Raw genomic sequence first — 12,602 nt, forward strand, 5'->3', positions numbered from 1 at the left:
GTGTACTGTGTATGCAAATAAGTTGTTTTATTGTAACAGCAAAGTCATTCAGTGTTTTTAATAACAGCTATGTATGACCCTGTGAACATTTTCAGAATTCTGTAAACAATAACACTGTGACTGAATCTATAATATTTGATGCCTAGATTGACTACATATTGTTATAAATGTCCTTTAAGCCCCAATGGGCACCAGGAAAGATAACACTTAACCACTGCTTAGCTGATGTCCTTGCATTTTGAATTCCAGCAGACACCAACGCTGGGCACCACATCAAGGTGGACTCGACTATGTGGGGGGAGAAAGTGGCACATGAACCCAATTGCAACATTCACAACTCTACCTAAATACACATACAAGCGTAAATGTTGCATTTGTGCCCCTCCGTGACTGGTGACCCAGGGCACTCACCCTATTCTGTCAATGGATTCTCTCTCTCTCTCTCTCTCTCTCTCTCTCTCTCTCTCTCTCTCTCTCTCTCTCTCTCTCTCTCTCTCTCTCTCTCTCTCTCTCTCTCTCTCTCTCTCTCTCTCTCTCTCTCTCTCTCTCTCTCTCTCTCTCTCTCTCTCTCTCTCTCTCTCTCTCTCTCTCTCTCTCTCTCTCTCTCTCTCTCTCTCTCTCTCTCTCTCTCTCTCTCTCTCTCTCTCTCTCTCTCTCTCTCGTCACTGCCAGTAATACATTTGTCTGATTGACAGCTGAGGTAGAAACTGGGGGAAATATGGCCCCTGCATGCTTATATTCTTCAGGGTTGGGACTTCAACCTATGTGGTTCAAACCAACTTCCTTGTCCTAGACTAGTCTGACAGAAACCAACTCTGCAATCTAATATGCATGTCCTTGTAATTAATGTGTGATGTAGGGTACAGTTAAAGGAGTAAAAAAATGACTTATTTTCTATCAATTGCACATCCCATGAAGCCTTGAATCCATGGATTTTTCTTTTGTTTCTATGGCATTCCTAAGCCAATAATTTTATTCCCGTCTCCTACCGGCTAATGTATCCGGTAGGAGACAAACCCGGTGATCAAATTATTGGTCTAGGAATGCCACAAAAACAAAAATAAATCCATGAATTCAAGGCTTCATGGGGTGTGCAATTGATAGAAAATAAGTCATTTTTTGGGTGAACTCTTCCTTTAACAAGGCTCAGCTGTTTGTGTTCCTAGGCTGGAGGCTGTATTGGGAACCTGTGAACTCAATACCGCCCCCATCTGGCGGAGTCAGGTTAGTATGTTCCCAGGGTCCTATGTTTCTCAGGTCTACATGTGTGCTTTCCAAGGGTCCTACAGAATGTTCCCAGGGTCCTAGACACTATAAATATATATATTTTTAAAACTGTTTCCTAAATTTAAAAAATATATAAATGATTTGATTTTTTAAAGATTTTTGATCTTGAGCTAAAATGTTTGGAAACCAGTGTCCTACAGTATGTTCCCCAGGTCCCATGTGGTCCACAGTGCCACAAGGTCTCTTATACTTTGAAAATAATTCTACATCAATGCCAATCTGATCTCCATAATAAAACAACCTGCAGTGTATCTCTCACTCATATCAGCTAACATAAGGAAGCTGTCTGAGCCTTCCCTAAAACATCTGGGACAACGCTCCACACGTGTAATTTAGATAGCGTGTTATTTAGACAGATACCAGGTTTGTTTGGTGACCTGACATCCGTTTGTATAATTTCAATGTACAGTTAAAAATACAAATAGGCCTAAACATTTTACTGTTTAGACTGATGCTACGTTCTTGGTTTACGTATGATCCTAGATTACTGAGGCACTACACCGTCTCCCTGCATTTGATGTATGTGTTACAGATAAAACGTATTATTATCATTATGAAATCAAAGGGGCTATATTGGCATGAGAAAACATATGTTTACATTGCCAAAGCAAAAGTGGAACAAAACAATCAAAACAAAACAATGTATGGTATGTCCAATAAAATGGGATAAAGAAATGTGTAAACAGAGGGGTGTGTGTGTGTGTGTGCGTGTGTGCGTGTGTGTGTGAGATCACTGGCTGCCACTATCGTGACTACTAATTGAAGCCGAGGCCGAATTGGGCCAAATCGCATGGATGAGCCCTGACAGCACATGGTTGGTGCTACAGACTCCAAATTTCGCACACAGATAGCTCAGACCTTTGCCTACGATCTTAGCTAGGCCTCGACCCGACCCGATATGCGGTTTTCCGGAACCAACGCGAAAGGTTCGGAATCTCCATATGCGGAGTCCTGACAACTAATCCCAACAATACAATCAGAGAGCCGTGCGCCTTTGGAACCTCAACCACTAAGGAACAACTCACGGCCAAAGCACTGCTCCATTTCCCTCCCAACTTGCTACAAAAATCACTCATGCAAAAGTATATAAGTAATTCTACTTAATTTACAACCTTCACATGTGCCTCATTTTAAAATAATCATAAAGTGTCATAAAGTGTCTGCTCCAAATTTACTTCCGGGTGGTCAATCTCACCTGCCAATCACTTCTCGCGCAAGCGCTGACTCATTGTGACATCACACCATAAAAGGGCTCTGACATCACGTGGCATACGTGTCAGATGAAAGTATATAAGCCGGCTTCTAAGCTAAGTCCAGCACTCTTGACAGACCTCTGCATATAGTCTATAAGCAGCTCTCAAAAAAATGAGTACTCCAGAAAAGCTACCAAAGCTAAACCCCGGTGAAGGAGAAATAATTCGTAACAACTTGGTACTTCTAAATGATCAGTGCAAGTTCATGGAAATCCGGAAGGAATTGCAGGAGCAGGCCTTCAAGACATCGACTCAAGTCCTTCTTTATATACAAAAACTGGAGCAGGAAAAAAGAAAAATGAACCAAAGAATTACAAAACTCGATTGGGATGCGAAATGGAAAGCTAATAATGCTGTTGCTGGGGATCAGATGGGACAGTCAACATCTGCTGGCCAGACAGGAGGAGCAGACGGAGGAGGAGACAGTGTTCCTGGGGAGAAGATGGAACAGTCAACATCTGGTGGGAAGACAGGAGGAGCAGACAGAGGAGGAGACAGTTTTTTTGATGAGATCGGTGATGAAGAATTAATTAACTGTGCTGCTTTTACTGAAGAAAACAAGGATCAGTCAAGATCTGAGTTGGATGAGGTGCAGACGGGGGAGACAAACATAAGACAAGCTAAATCAACAGCACAAGACCAACAAAAAACAAGTTCTCCAAAAAAACTCAAGCTGAACTCTCCCGCTACAAAAAAGAAAAGAGCAACAAAGCGTGGGACTGGGATGATGACTTGAATGATGCAGATTTATGCAGGCTGCATATTCTACTTAAAGAAGAAACAAACAAAAAGCGACAGAGATATATGCCATATATGGGCATAAAAGGACACATACAAACAGATACATAGATCCCCATATATGGGCATGAAAGGGAAACAGACAGACAGATCCAGAGATCTCCATAATAAAGTCAAAACGGGTCCAATGACAACAGGTATAATGGGGTTTGCATTAAAGGGGGAACCGGCACTGTGTCTGCAACACAGTCGAAGGCACAGACAGATACAGAGATCTCCATTATGGGCATAAAGGGACACAGACAACCAGATACAGAGATCTCCATATATGGGCATAAAACTATGACAGGGGATCAGATGGGACAGTCAACATCTGCTGGCCAGACAGGAGGAGCAGACGGAGGAGGAGACAGTGTTCCTGATGTCCCTGACGTTGTTATTTTTGCACCAGGAGACCAGACACAACCTCGAGACATTGTTCTGTACAGAACTCCAGCTGATGCACCTAATCACAGACAAACTACACATATCAATTCACTCCACCCTATGTATGACCCAGCTGCCTATCCCTTGATCTTGCCATATGGAGACGCTGGCTTCAGCATCGACAATCCCATCCTCAAGGTTAATGCAAATTCAGCCAGAGGCAAAGTCACTCTTCAGGAGTTCTTCAGATTCCATCTACAACAAAGAACTAATTCTTTCAACACCCTTCTGAAGTCAGGGAGACTTACTCAAGAATACTTCTGTGATCAATACTCCAAAATTGAAAGTTGCCGGATGAAATTCTACAGGAGTAGGGAACAACAAGACAAGTACAGGGCCCACCAGTATTCAGGTCTGGATGATGCCCTAACTGCACAGCAAGCACAGCCAGGACAGACTGAGGCCACCAGGATTGGTCAACAGATAATTCTTCCAGGCTCACACACTGGTAGCCCCAGATACCAATTCAAGCGCTTTCAAGATGCCCTTGCCATAGCAGCCAGATATAGAAGGTTTGACCTCTTCATTACCATGACGTCAAACGCAAGGAGTGAAGGTGTACTGAGTAACATCTTTCCAGGACAGCAGCCCACTGACAGACCAGACATTGTTAACAAAGTTTTCAAAAGGAGTTTGGATGAGCTCCTCCACGACACAAAGCTCGGCGTCTTTGGGAAGATGAAGGCTAGAATACACACTATTGAAGGACAGATGAGAGGACTGAAACATGCCCACATACTGCTACTCCTACATGAGATTTTTACTGTCGATGACATTGATCAAATAATTAGAGCAGACATACCTGACAAACAAAAGGAGCCAGAGCTGTATGAGCTGGTGTGTCGATTCATGCTACATGGACCCTGTGGCCCGGCCTACCCTAACAGCCCCTGCATGGTCAATGGTATCTGTACTAAGAAATTCCCTAAAAACTTCTGTGCCAACACACGACTGCCTCATGATGGTCATGGCTACCCAGAGTACAGACGGCCCATTGTCGGTCACACCCATAAGAAGAATGACTTTCTGTTTGACAGCAGGTGGGTCGTTCCTTACAACGCTTGGGTCCTACTTAAATATAAATGCCACATCAATGTTGAATTTGTTGGCTCCTTCCGTACCATCAAGTACCTGTACAAATACGTCCATAAAGGAGTTGATGTTGGCACTCTCGATATTGAAGACAGGGATGAGATCTCCAGATTCATCAATGCCAGTGTTATGTTGAATCCCTGATCATAACCTCAAATTGAAAGTAGGCGCACCAGTCAAGCTGCTTAGAAACCTGCAATCAGGTCCTGACCGCACTCTCAAGAATGGCACCAGAATGGTGGTAATGCAAATGATGGACAGAGTCATTGAGTGTGAGATTGCAGTAGGCACAAACAGGGGTGAAACAATCTTCCTACCAAGAATACCTCACTATGACAGAGGTGAGCTTCCCTTCACCTTCATTAGACGACAGTTCCCTATCCGCTTAGCATTCTCTGTTACAATCAATAAGGGTCAGGGCCAAGAGAATGAACGAGTTGGCATCTACTTGCCTAAACCTGTGTTCGCTCATGGCCAACTCTACACCGCCTTCTCTAGAGGAAAGAGAGCCAGCGCTGTAAAAGTTTTCATTGTGGATAATGACAAGGGCATTACTGACAACATTGTTTATAGCGAACTCCTTTAGGATAATGGGCATAAATGGACACAGACAGACACAGAGATCTCCATATACGGGCATAAAAGGGACACACCCAGACACATACAGAGATGTCCATATATCACAGACACAGATAGCTCCATATATGGGCATAAATGCACACACAGATGGGCATAAATGGACACAGGCAAACAGATGGCCAAAACGGGTCCTATGACAACAGGTATAATGGGGTTTGATTTAAAGGGTGGAGCATTCATGTTTATTGGTTAAGAATAAAGCTGCCGACAAACATATACTGTACATATTTTAATTTACTACATATACGTTTATTTAGTGTTGATGGTAAGGCTACTTCTCCTAACCCCTGCTCATTTTGCAATGAGCCGGATGGTCGGATGGCTCAGGGTTGACAGAGTACAGCAACTTGCAATGGGCCTGGTCTACAAGATACACCACAACATTTAGATACCCATGTACCTGTCAAAGTACTTCAAAAAGGTAAATGAAGTCCACAATCAGTCGCCCATTCTACCTTACACAGTACAATCCTGAGTGTTCATTTGAATGGATATTTCACATTGAAACACTAAGTGTGTTCATTTTCACATGCATCTACTCAGACTTGTGTAAGCACCCCAGACAGCGTTTAAGTGGCTTGATTCCATATTTAGATATTTGATATTCCTTTAATCAGACAACCCCCCCCCCCCCCCCTCCTATAAGCCTGTTTAAAGTGAAATACCCCTTTGTGCAAATGGAACCAAGTGGACCTGTAACTTAGAGAGACTGCACATTTGTACTCTCTCTGAATCAAATAAACACTCAGGATTTAACTGTGTATAAAGACAGTCCTTATAAATACTTTTTTGAGTTTTTAAAGGTCATGTCTAATGTTTACACATTTTGTTTAACAGCTTCCTTGCACACACTGTAATTGCTCAGAGGTTCATCTCCGTTTTTGCTGTCACAGACAGAGAAAGATAACACTGTGTCTAGTTAGTAGTGAATACTAAAAACAGTAGGCTACTATATCTGGGCTGAGAAGGGTTCTGTACAAATTCAGCACGCAAGTGAGGTTGGCTTTAAATGAAACCTTTAAAGATGTAGTGGATATAGTGATGTTTTTTCACGACAGGCTAAGTTCTACAAAGCATCTAGGATACCAGTGACACTGTTGTACAACAAATTATAACGGGTGTAAGTGGTTAATCAGACTAATCAATGTAGTTGATTTTCATTCGCTGATTTGTTGATTTTATAATAATTTGTTATTATCAAAAATCCACACTTCTCAATTATTCAATGAATCAATAAAGTAATCGATACAATAATCACAAAGAAGAATATAGCTGCAAGCAGCGATAAACGGGGCAAGACATGAGAGGCAAAAAGCAATATGCAATAATAGCGCAATAAGATATAGAAAGAGAATAGATTGAACTTGAGACAAAGCAGCCCATGCAATTAACAAATGAGCACTCTGAACAGCTGAGCAGAGTGCTGCGGCATTGTGGATATTGTAATGTATCTCTGTATTGTGTTGCTTATAATGCAGATTCCAAACACAAATTCTGTTATCGTGACAAAAGTTCTGCAATGTATTTTATTTCATCTCTCTAGACAACACAGGTGGATTATAGTATTATAATTACGCTCATACATGATGTGGTTAGTCGGCTTCATATTCTGACAGTATCGATATCGGTGTTGCTCTTCTAGCACTGTAAGAAGTCAACTTTAAGGACCAAAATCCCAGTTGAAGAGAAGTTTGACCATGAAAAAATGAAGCCTCCATGAGTCAATGGATATTGTAGAGGCCTGGCTTCATTGAGAAAAATCATCTGCGTGGGCTCCCTTCTCACAATGTTAAAGGAGCATTTCACCCCTGGAAGAAACTGTAATCACTCAATGGTAATAGTATTTGTAGTAGATAACAGTAGCACAATTTAAAATTTGCACCCTATGGCCAGAAAAATAATGAAATCTGTGTGTTTGACTACGGTTTGACTGGACTGCTGCATTACTACAATGACCATAATGCTTTGGTTTACTGCCCCTCCTTGTGGCAGGGGAGGGTTCTATGTAGGTGTGATCTCCAACGACAACATTCAAACTGCATGGCAGTGTTGCCATGTCTGCTTATTATAATCGGCTTCTTTCTAAAATGTAGTTGATATTTGGGCTTGTTTCCAAATGTTTTGATTGTTGTTTAAACCAGTGGTTCTCAAACATGTTCATGTATTTTTCCACAGTCCCCCATCTGAAATTATAATTTGTGCCAGGGAGCCCCTAACAAATATTTGTCAAAAATATTCCACATTTTGCACTTTTTCCCCCTCAAGACTTTTTTGTAAATAGCAGATCTACAAGCTCACAATGGGTCGCGAAGCGTTGTGAGCTTGTAGATCGGCAATTTTCAAATATATAATATCCCATGTCTAGGTAAAGTGCTCTTGGCCTAGTTATCCTCTTTTGGGTTTGTTTTCATAGACCTGGTTGCTTATTTCTCTCACAATATCTGGCAACACTGGCTGAAGAACGTGAACCTAGCACATGTTCATCTAGTTACATATATGTCCAAGGATTCGTTAGTGATGTCATATCACTGTCAAATCCTTGCTATCTTCATGCAGTTCTACTTCCGTGTCGCATAGTAGTGACATCACTGTGGAATCCTTGGTATTTTTATCCTAGCCTTTCGCGACGGTTTGTTTACCAGCGGTGCCTCTCCACGCTGTCTTTTTTTTCACGCTTGCGCTTATGAAACACTACACAGGATTATTATTTCATGTCAACATTCAAGTACAACTATCAGAAGATAACTCAGGTAAAGTAAAGTCTCACTCTGCAACGGGCGCAGCTAATGGGAGTGACTGGCCGTGTGGGGACACCCCATTGGGGCGGTCTTTGGAGCTGGTCTGTGTGAGACGCGTCGAGACATGTAGTGCGGAAAAGGAATGACATAACATCTCGTGACGTAAATAACGTCACGAGATGTTCAAAGATTACTAGATATCTAAAAACACAGATCATACACAAAAATAATAATAATTGAGTCCTAAACTTCATTACCATTGGGTCATTTTCTTCCAGGGGTGAAATGTCCCTTTAAGTCTGTGGACCGAATAGCTCAGTCAGCAAAGTGTTTGCCTCTCATTCAGACCATAGGAACTTTGGACCCTTATTGCATCTCTACCGTTTCGTCTTCCGCCACTTTTTGCAGTTCTGGCTTAACCTTGCAGTCACTTTTTACGTAACTTGACGTATCCTTGCTCTGTAAAGCACTTTGAGCTGCATTTCATGTCATGAAAGGTGCTATACAAATAAAGTTTAGTATTATTATTACACTTATTATTAGTATTATTACCCTTATTATTATTATTATTATTATTATTATTATTATTATTATTATTATTATTATATTGTTCATTCATTAATCATTGAGCTAGTAAGTGAATGGAACGGGACCTGTGTTGCCAGATTTTGCGAGAGAAATAAGCAACCAGGTCTATGAAAACAAGCCCAAAAGAAGTGGCTTAGTGACATTGGCTACTTGAAAAAAATAGCCGATCTACAAGCTCACGTGAGCTTGTACATAGGCTATTTTCAAAAAAAACTCTTGCATTAAAATAAACAATATTTGGATTTTTTTTAAACATTCTAACAACACAAATGCTCCCTGGCACAGAACATTTTCATGAAAATATTTGAGAACCACTGGTTTAATTTTTATTTTTTTGGAAACAAGCCTAAATAAGCAATAACACTTTATAAATAAGCCACACAAAAAACGCAACCCGCAACTACCAATTTAACAAGCAACTTAACAGAAAAAGCCAGAAAAAGTTCTGCCCAAAGTCGCTTATAATAAGCCGACATGGCAACGCTGATTCTCTCCCAGAAACGGTCTTATCAACACAACATGTTTATATTTTTATTGTGTGCTGTCATGCTTGTTTGAACACGGGTAGAGAGCCTAAATGTGTTTGTTTCATTGTATTTAAGATATTCGATATAAATTCTTTTTTTTTTAATGCCAGATTTAGCTAATACGGCCGTAAACGTCCCATTCAAACTGCTAGCCTAGCCACTTAGCCGATGCTCTGCTCTGAGACTCTGAGCACAACAGATGTTTATATTTTTATTGTTTGCTATCATGCTTGTTTGAGCACAGAAGCATATGTGTTAGAGATTATCGTCGGTGTCCAGCCAGGAACAACTAACTCCATTTTCATTTTTTTTTTCTTTTTCATAAATCGACGCTATTGAACACCCTTCACATCTGTGTAAAAAATCTAAACATTTGAACCAATGAAAAGTATTAAAAAGCGCCTCAGACGAAAACTCCCAACTCCATTGGATCCTCAAACTGTCCGTCAAAAACAAACAACTCCCCCCTCTCCTCTACACAGCGCTACAGCACAGCATTAGCAGTGAGCGGTGCGCAGTGAACGAGGAACAACAACACGTAAACAGACTCCCCGTAGTCTGTTAAAACTATGCAGTGTACCTGTTTATCAAACAGCACTGACGCTAATGTTATGAAAACAAGTAATTATATTTCTAAAATCTATGAAGTGTTTAATGAGGAGAGCATTGTGATAAGAAGAAAGACGTTCATAGCATTTCTGTCGCGCTAGTGTTCTACGTATCTACTACCTCTTAGCAGAAGTTATTGTAATATTTAAAGTCCTGTTTATTGTTGTAGACATATAAAATAAGTGTCATGAAGCATCAGGGCATTAATTCACACGTTGTTGTGATGCATTGTGAGCTTGGAGATCCATTGTTAGCTTTTGGGAATCCGTACCCTTTTGAAACCTCTCTCAGCAGCGAGTGGAGCTACTGTTGTTTGGACACCTAACTCCATTTCAGCTTGATTTCTGTTCGTCTGAAACTTCTAACTCCACTCGCGCTGGATAAAGTGTTGATTTACCCGCGATTTGGGTAAAGTGTTGATAATATAATGACACATGCAAGTATCTCACAATATATACAGTCACTATACCAACTTTGACGAGGTAATATTGCTTTGTTTTAAAAATATAAGGTTTTCTTCATTTTCTGAAAAACGTATATCTTGTTTTTTCGTTTCCTGAACAATGAGCGTTTTGCAGTTAGCAGTTTCTGGCTGGACAGCAGAGTTATACAAGTTAGATATAGATAGAAGAGAGATGGAAGATAATGTACATCGTCTACACATTGCTGCTTGCTGAACGAGCAGGACTACAGAGTGATGTACCAGGATGTACTAGCGTGACCAGATAGATAGTAGAGAGATGGAAGGTCATGTACACAGTGTCTACACTTGCTGCTTGCTGAGAACAACGAGCACAGGACTACAGAGTGATATACCAGGATGTACCAGCGCGACCACAAAGATAGTAGAGAGATGGAAGATCATGTACACCGTCTACACTTGCTGCATGCTCACTACAGAGTGATGTACCAGCGCGACCAAACAAGCTAAAGCTGAATTCCAATACCGAAAATCTCGGCCACTCACTCACTCCCACTCGGTCACTCCGACTTCGAACCGGAAGTAGTCGCGGTCCAATTGTTCATGTGCGTCTTGGAGGAGGCGAGTGGAGTCGAGTGGAGGAGGCGAGGAGGCTCTCCACTTCCGCATTGAGCGAGTGTACATCAAGTGTATCCTCGACCACTCTCAACAGCTCCTCCGCGGCAGATTTCCGCATCACGTGTACATTTTTTTTTGTTTTTTTCCCCTTCTCCCGTGACGTATACATGGTCCTCCTCCTCCACATGTGCCGAAAACACCGGCCGCAACCCCCCCCCCCCCCCCCCCTCGCCCCCGCCGCTCACTCGTTGCGCATCTCACACACACACTCACACACACACACACACACACACACACACACACACACACACACAAACACACACACACACACACACACACACACACACAGTGTAAAGTAAGTACTGAAAAGACCGCAACAAGCCACTGGCTTTATTGCGTTGTATGATATAAAGCATAATACAATTATACATTGTAAAATATATTGTGCACATTTATTCTGACTCAAAAGCTGATAGTTTCTCTTTGTGCATGCCTCAATGCAGTGCACGGACAACTATAAATTACTGTGACAAAGATTATGTTAACATTGTTAACTTCTGGGACGAAGAAAAAGAAAAAGAAAAGAACGGGTGGAAAACGGAACGCTCGTCCAAAACACACTGCCCCATTTTTTTCGCGGGCCGAGGCCGCCAGATTAGACCTGGGGCAAAGGTGTTTTAGGACGAGAGGTGCGCGAGCACCGCAATGGAGAAGAAGGACCCGCCGATATTTCCTTTTTGCTTGTTATTGTTTGATGGCGAAACAATTATGACTGATACACGTGAAAGAAGACCCTTCACAGCTAATAGGGAATGTTACATTTTAAGAATCTGTTCATATTTGAATGAGTATGGCTATAGTTAAATGTGAAGCTGTTTCTGCTATAAATATGCATCCACCGTTCTGCGCGCCCCTCGGCTGCGAAGTTTCCTTTTTGACACACATCTACACTTCATTGAGTACATTTTTGTACTGGGGTTCTGGGGACTGTACGAGCAAAAAGAGGGACAGGTCAGGATTAAATTCATAAATGTAAGTTTGCTCATCCTGGCGCTTCATTCACTATTTCAGGAATAAATGGCCTTGCACAACAATGTTAACTATAAAGATAACGATGTGGCCATCCACATTGAGGAATTGTCTATTCTTATATTCTGCATAATTCTATACCTGCATATTATTCTATGCATGTATATTTTCATCCACGGCTCTGGTCTAGCTGTGTGAGATGTCATAAGTGATCGCGGAATTTGCCGTCGCTTTGAAATGACGCTGCTGAGTGCAGTCCGATCCTTTGAGGGCAACTGCTCGACCACTCGTCCTCTCAAATAATCCTCGGCTCCTCGCAGGGGCGGGGCTTAGGCGCGAGTGGAGGAAGCGAGGAGAGTGAGCGAGTGACTGAGTTTTGGGGAATGGAATTCAGCTTAAGGCTTATCCACCTGTTTCCTAGGCCTTGTGTTTTCCACTTCCTGTCGGATTTCATTGGATATCATTAGTCATCTGACCGGTTTCATTCGATTTCATTGGATCAAAAGACAGGAAGTGGAACACAGTGAAAAGCCTAGGAAACAGGTGGATAGAGCGTCGCAGTTCCCGCCCACTTCCA

The sequence above is a fragment of the Gymnoscopelus microlampas genome (genome assembly GCF_963454915.1).
Source record: "Gymnoscopelus microlampas genome assembly, chromosome: 11".
NCBI classification, from domain to species: Eukaryota; Metazoa; Chordata; class Actinopteri; order Myctophiformes; family Myctophidae; genus Gymnoscopelus; species Gymnoscopelus microlampas.